The sequence below is a fragment of the Galeopterus variegatus genome, unplaced genomic scaffold (genome assembly GCF_000696425.1).
Source record: "Galeopterus variegatus unplaced genomic scaffold, G_variegatus-3.0.2 Scaffold8945, whole genome shotgun sequence".
NCBI classification, from domain to species: Eukaryota; Metazoa; Chordata; class Mammalia; order Dermoptera; family Cynocephalidae; genus Galeopterus; species Galeopterus variegatus.
This window is the reverse complement of record NW_007735056.1, coordinates 28,634-36,664: the sequence shown is the minus strand read 5'-3', so window position 1 is coordinate 36,664 and position 8,031 is coordinate 28,634. Positions and strand designations below refer to the sequence as shown.

General features: G+C 41.1%; 1 pseudogene; it reads right to left on the bottom strand.

Moving 5' to 3' along the window:
• Positions 1-204: 204 nt before the first annotated feature.
• LOC103608882 lies at positions 205-1,168 on the bottom strand (annotated as a pseudogene).
• Positions 1,169-8,031: the final 6,863 nt, after the last annotated feature.

Sequence of the window (8,031 nt, the reverse complement as noted above, 5' to 3'; positions counted from 1 at the left end):
TCAAAATAAATAATGACAAGAATAGATTATGATGAATTAAATAGATAATCCATAAACCTATACTGATACTAAAAAGGGGGCGGGGTGGGAAAGGAAAGGAGATGGGAAATCTCTCTCTCGCTCTCTTTTTTTTTAAAATTAGCTGCTCAGTCAATAAATTTATTGTCTTTATCCGAAATATCCCATAGAAAGTTGTCATTTGGTTTAGCCCTCAGCAGCACGCTCCTGAGCTCTGAGGACACTTGCCTTCTTTTGAGCTACCCGATCTTTCTTCTAGGCAAGGGACATTTTGAAACGGTTCTACCTCCTTTTTTTAACTTCTTCCTTGGGCTTCTTCTCATAGACTGGGTTCTCTGGTACAGCAGCATGAGCTTTCTTATACCTCTCTTCCATCATGCCTGGGGACACGGTGTTCTTCATGTATCGAGAGAATTGTTTCTTATGAGCATCTTCACCTTCTTCCACTAGGTGACACATACAATCTGCAATGTTCTGACCCATGATGTGCTTCTGCTGTACTTACGTCTGCATTCAGTTCCGTGCTTGCAGAATCATAATCAGGGACTCGTTTGGTACAGTGAGGGACAGACAAGCCTCCATCCTCTGCTCCCTCTAGGGCCCCCCAGACTTTATTGCCAGTGTTAGTTCTGGCAAGGCCTGCATCCAAATAGCAGGTGAAGGCATGGGTTGACCATAAATGCTTTCCACGTCGTGTTCTTTTCTGGTCACCTCCACGTGTCCTTCATAGACCTGGTCCATGCCGAACCTATGGAGAAGCCTGTGGCCCAGCAGCAGGTTGGTACAATATGCTGCAGCTTAATTTGTCAGACCAAACTTGGCACTGTATTTTGGTAGTTCGTGTACATAAATAAGCTGCACAGACTATCATATCCCCTTGTATACGGGAATAAGCAATTGACAAATGATATCTCTGTTAGTCACATGAACTATTTTCCTGTATTTGGGTGTGTTGTACTTATGTTTATCCTGGATCACCAAGCGTTTCTGAGCATAGTAATCTGTTTTACCCTCTCGTTCTAAATTTCACTTGGTATCTCTTAAGGTAGACCTCATTCTTGACAGCTTTTACAAACCCTCTTAATTGCCATACTTGTTTGCTCGCAGACCTGTACCCCTCCTTGTGGCAAACTTTTGCAGAAGCTCTGCTCTAGTGACAACGATGCTAAACGTCAGCCTCTTCTAAGCGCTGTGTGTCCCACTTCCAGAACCTAACCTCTGATAACTATGCTTTCCCCACTTTCCACATATGTTTTTCAAAAGCATAAATTACCTGCTGCAATATTTAGCTGGGCAAGAGCACATTCAGCAATTATTTCCCATTAAAACAGTGCTGCTGCCCCACCAACTAAAACAATACTCCACCCCACCTTTGGGGCCCCATCCCAACGTCATTAAAAACTGGTGCCAGTGACGGACTAGAGAAAGAGGCAGGAGGCACAGGCAAGTATTCCAAATTAAATGAGCTTCCTCCAAGGTCTGCTGATGGATTTGGCTTAAAAGCCACTTCATTGGTCTACAGGGATAAGCTTTCTTTTTCTTGCCAGCTCTGATGCTGTCCCAGAAAACCCACAAAGAAGTCAGGTTTGGAGCAGGTCCAGGACCCCCAGACTCCACTCTGGCACCCCGACTGCACACAATCCCCCCCCACCCAGCTACCTGCCAGTGCCCCTCAGCTGGCTGGCCCTCATCCCACAAGTGGTCTACTAACCTCGCCCTTGTCCCCAGTCCAATGCATCAGCTCCACCTGCCCCTTCTCTACCAACCCCTGTCCCCAAGCTCATGCACGGAGCCATGGCAGAGCCACAAATCCTGCGCTGCACAAGATGGGCCCCCAATCTTGTATTTTACATAGAGATAATAATAGAAAACACTTACATCTTCATTTTACAATCCCTATATATGATTATTAATTAGCTAAGAATCCTTGATGGAAGCTAAAACCATTGGATAAAAGACTGTTGGGAGCAATCTGGAGGACACCATTTAATCCAATAATTACGCTTATCAACAATAATGAGCCAATTGAAGTCAGGAGCCTCCTCCAGCCACGCACTAAGAGCATATCATCCACGTACTTCTCTGGGGGAAAAAAAATCCAACGTAAATCTACTCATGAAGAAACAATCAAATATAAATTGAGGGGAAAAATCTGCAAAAGAACTGGTCTTGACTCTCTAGAAATGTCAATTTCATGAAGACAAGGACAAAAACAAAAGTAAAAAGGTCAGGGAACTGCCCTATAGGAGGGTACTTCAAAAAGTTCGTGGAAAGATTCGCATTCTCTCTCCATTCTATTTTTCTGTTAACTTTTTGAAGTAACTTCATATTAAAGGAGACTAGAAACTTCATATGCAATATGCGATTTTTGTTTGAATCTTGGACAAACAAAAAGCTTTTAATAGGTATAAAGGACATTGTTGGAACAACTGGAGAAATCTGCACATGTACCATGTAGTATTGCATCCCCCCTTATCCATAGGAAATATCCATGACCCCTGCCGATGCCTGAAACCTCATATATGCTATGGTTTTTCCTACACGTAAGTACTATGATAAAGTTTAATTTATAAATTAGGCAAAGTATTAGATTAACAACACTGACTAATAATAAAACAGATCAAATACAATACACTGTAATAAAAGTTATGTGAATATTGTCTCTCTCTCTCAAAAGATCTTATTGTGCTGTAGATCTTAGCAACCTCAGCATATGATTTTTTTTTCTGTCCTTATTAAGAACTTCCACCTTTTCACTTAAAGGAAGCACTTTATGGCTTCTCTGTCGCATATCTGAATTGCCACTGTTACCACTCTTGCACTTTGGGGCCATTATGAAGTGAAATAAAGGTGACTTGAACACAAGCGCTGTGATGCTGTGACAGTGGCTGCTAAGTGGCCTCCACAGCCTGGAGATGCTGGACAAAGTTTGATTCACAGCGTTGGCAGGACACAGGGGCATGGCGTGAGACTTCACCATGCTACTCAGAACCATCCACAATTTACAACTTATGAATTGTTTATTTCTGAAATATTCCACTCGATATTTACGGACCATAGTTGACCATGGGTATCTGAAACTGCAGAAAACGAAACTGGGGATACAGGGCGACTGCTATATTGTGTCAATTTCCCAAGTGTAGTCATTGTATTGTGGTTTAGTAAGAGAATGTGCTTGTTCTTAGGATACAATGAATGATAGATTATTTGGTGATTATGTGTCATGATGTCTGTGACTAACTCTAAAATGCTTTGGAAAAAAACCAAACAAGGACATAGACAGAGAAAATAGATAGAAAACAGATTGTGAAATGTTAACTACCATATCAAGGTAGAGTGTCCACGGGGGGTTAATACAATGTTCTTGAAACTCTTCTGTAGATTTGAAATTTTTCAAAATAAAAGTTTATGAAAAAAAGCTGTGAAATGAATTGAGACATCTTGTTGCATTTGGATAGAATTAAGGAAAAAGGGGGTCCAGAAGTGCCCAAAAAGTCTGGCTTCTGGGTCTGAGTGGTATTTACAAGACTTCACTTTGTGATCATTTATTGAGCTGTTCAGTTCTGTTTTGTGTACTTTTCCTTATATTGTTCAATAAGAAATTGATTTGAAACAACCTTGCTTTATTCAACTATCTTCCAAATGTTATGACTCTTTTCATCACCAACACACTCGCACGCAAACATGCATGCTCACAAACGCATAGGGGCTGGGTGTTGCCTACTATGTGCCAGACACTGAATTATGCACTAGAAGAACAGAAAAAGTGAAAACCTGGTTCCTGTGCTCTGCCAGTTCACAAGCCAGTGTGAGGCTTCACGCACACACACACACACACACACACACACACACACACACACACACATGCTGTGATAAAGTGATTAGAATGGAATACGGGAGGAAAGAGGGAGGATGGGGAACTGGCTTCTCCAAAGACAGGTCAATCAATCATGGCTTTGAAGGATGGGAAGGATTTTGGCAACAGAAGTTACTCTTCTCTCACTTGGAAAACTGTGTTTACAGGATCCATTAATGACTTTGGGGACAGCCTTTGGTGATGGGCTTTAGAGCTGTCCAGGGACCCCCAAGCCATGGGGAGGGAACAGAACGACCTACACCCTTTGCTGAAAGATGCTCCTTTTCCCTCTGGAAAAGTAACCCTCTGACAGAGCAGGTGTAGGAGGGCTATTGATTTAATCGAGAAACATTTGGGGCTCAGAGAGGCTGAATGACTTGTATAAAATCAGACCATTAATGGCAGAACAGGACGAGAGCTCAGCCATAATCTTCTTTCTTTGGTAGTTGACTATTTGCCTGTCTGTCTCCTCTGCTAGTACCCAGTACTTTGTTTGGTGTATTTTGTTTTGTTTTAGTATGTAAACTTCTTGGGGGCAGGATTCATACTGTTTTCATCATAGTAGTCTCACATTCATAAACATAACATTTTGCAAATGGCAAATGCTCAATGAATGTGTTTAACACTCCAACTTCCTGATTTTACAGATAAACGAATGGAAGCCCAGAGAAGGTATATGTTGCCCAGGGTCCTACTGTACTTGCTGACGGGTCTAATTCTGGAAGCCAGTTCTTTCACCCAGTTCAAACTTCTCCCCATTACACCAATGCTTTCCTGCTTCAGCTATTTGAATGCCACCTTTAGGAAATTATCGAATCCAAATATCTCCTTTACCATTGTTAACTTAATTTTTAAAATTAGATCATCATGTATTATTCAGATGAAATTTATATTAAAATAAAACTTTATGTTCTACTTTAAATAGTAAATTAGTAACACATGCCTTAATGAAAGTAACTTTTAAGATAAATATGGTGAGGGAAAGAATGGTGTTACTAAACTGTAGCTCTAGTAGAAGCTGTTGCCTGAGATTGTCCTGAGAATGAGGCCCATTCTCTCCTTATTCAAAAAAGAATTGGCAAGTTTTTGTTTTTGCTTTTTTTGTTTAACAGCCCTCATAACTTTATTTCAGATTCTTGTATCCACTAGGATTTCCAGTACAAAGCTGAATACAGACAGACGTCCTTGTCTTAGTCTAGCTCTCAAAGGGAAAGTTTCAATATTCTACTCTTAAGTGTCATGCTCACTGCAGATATTCTGTAGATACTCTTTCACAGATTAACGAAGTTTCCTACCTTTGCTACTTTGCTTGGGTTTTTTGAATTGGCAAGTTTTAGAGAACTGTTAAAGATAAGATGTCTTCTTTAGCAAAAGCAGAATTGAAAGAGTTTTCTAAAAAACAGCTTTCTCTGTGATTTGGTTACTTAGCACCATGTCCCCTGTATCCCCTAGCATCATTGATATACCCCCAGCAGGATATGTCCTGAATGAAATTGGGAAACAATTCACTGCCGCCCATCCCCCACTACCCATACTTATGGGTTAATTCCCTAGTGTGCTGAGATTTTTAATATACAACAAAAAGAAACAGAGATAACAATATTTCATCACATAATAAATTGTTGATGATGCCATTTGTAGACAAATTTTAGAATAAAAGCAATCTTCCCAGGCTCCATTCAATCTCATCCTTGAAAAATAAGAAAAAAATTGTCTCTGCAGCTCGCTTACTGGACAGGTCTTTCCTGTGCTGGCCTATTGCAGTGGGTTTGACAGTTGGCAGGGAGTTCGTGAGGGTTTCTTATCCCACATCCTGCTCTACTAACTGCCTTTTGTCTTTGTAACCTAAGAAGATTTCTTTTCTCACAACAGGTGTGTACACAGTGAGGGAAATTCAAGGGAAACAGGAGAGGTCCAGACACATTAATCCCACCTCAGACTTACAGTAAACACCCCTCCTTGATCCCACAAAGAAAAAAATGGAGGAGAAAGAGGCTGATCATTTAAAGTCTCCTGCAAGCCCCCTGGGAAGGAGCTCAGGTTGGGGTAAAACTCATCCACTGACCGTGTGGTTTGGGTGGGGCTTTTGGTACATGAAACCCTGATCGTTCAATGTATCTAAGAGGACAACACATGGGATCCTTATGGTAATAAAACTGTTCTGTATCTTGACTGTGGTGGTGGATACACAAACTAACACATGCGATAAAATTCAATAGAGCTAAATACACACACACACACTCACACACTCACACACTCACACAAATAAGTATTAGTCAAACTTGGAAATCCAAATAAGGTCAGTGGATTATATCAATGTCAATATCCTGGTTGTGATGTTATACAAGTTTTGCAAGATCTTACCATTGGGGAAAACTGGGATCTCTCTATTATTTCTTACAACTGAATGTTATCTACCTTTTTTAATAATATGTAATTACCTCAAAAGAAATTTCAATTTTAAAAAAAGAAAAATAAATGCCATCTAGTAGGATAATGTAACAGAAGAGACACAGGCATGAGGAGAGGAGTGACTCAGTTGTGTACACACTTATCTTGCCCTCTAGACTGTGGTATCAGTAAGGGTGGGGACCGTGTCTTTTATAATGCCACAGCCCTAGGGGGGAAAAATGGCTAAGTAGGTAGAGTTCAGGGTTGACATGAGCTCTGCTAGGTAAGAGGGGCTGGTGCTCTGGAAAGGATGTAGGATTCTGGAACAGCAGAATTGAATTTGATTCTCGGTCCACTGCTTATTATATGACTGTGGATAAACCACGTAACCTCTCCAATTTTCAGTGTCTACAGACAGCTATAAAAGTTGCTGTTCGTCACTCATGTGTATGGGAAAACACTTTGAAACCCCAGAGACCAAACAAAGCCCTGCTCTGTTCACTGCTGTCTCTCATGCATGGACATGGTACAGATTAGGCTGTCAATAAATGTGTGTTGAATGAATGGGTGGAAGATTTACATCGTGGGTCTCTAGCAAGACTGTATTCTTTGTTCCAACCAGCTCTTAGGGTCTCTCAAGCCAAGAACCTGGAGCCTTCCAGAGGATCTCTAGCCAGAACCTCTTTATGGCTCATCTTTTAATCTCCAGGAGACTCTGTTTTTAAGGCCATTGGTGAACTCCAAACTCACAGCCATTCATTGCACTCATATTGAGTTACCTGCCATTTCTCTTAGAAACAGCTCTCCTGGGTTTGTATCACTCTGTCTGGATTGCTGTTCTCAACAGTGAATCTGTTTAAGTACATGATGACTACTGTGAGAACGACCTGGCAAACGGTGTTATTCTATTGATATTTTCCAATAGCTGAAAGAAGATATGGATGAAAGAATACTATTTCCTTGTCATAATCTTCACATTCCAGTTGTACCAATAAGGTTTCTTAGCTGAAACCCTCTCTGGCTAAATTACATAGAAGAGAAATGTATTAAAGGATATGAGACAGTTTGCAGATTTTCAGAGAGACTCAGAGAACTCGGCTTGAAGACTACAAAGCCAGGAGCAACGTGCATCTCATCACAGATAGCCACTGGGTACACCCCATCTCTGAACACATAGTTTATCCAACACAGTGGAAGCCAGAGAGTACTGCCAGAACCTCTTCCACGGCCCTCTCTAACAGAGAGGCCTGCTTTAGGCCTATTTGCCCTTCCTCTCACCAGAATGGTTCCATGCTACGTCTGTTTATTTGTGTCACTTGCTTTCAATTCAAAATCTCGAATGCAAGCATATAATTGTTGGCACCCAGTTCACATGCCTTGAAGCATCCTAGCAGCAAGGGAAGCTATGAAAACAAGTTTATGTCTCTTACCTTGGGAATAATTTACAAATTGGAAAGGAAGTTCAAAGGTAAGAGCAGCCAAAAAGAAAAACAAAGGTTCATTGTACCAGCAATAAACAACTTTAATAAATCATCACTGTGATACAGAGATATTTGTTAATCTGTCGTTATTACTTTAAAAAATTTGAACATATTGGAATATTCATCTATTCTACTTTGTATGCAACAGTAAGCATTTATTAAGATTCTGTGGGCCGAGCCCATGGCGCACTCAGGAGAGTGTGGTGCTGGGAGCACAGCAGCGCTCCTATATGGGGATGACCGGTGCGCTCACTGGCTGAGCGCGGTGCGGCCGGTCTCAAAAAG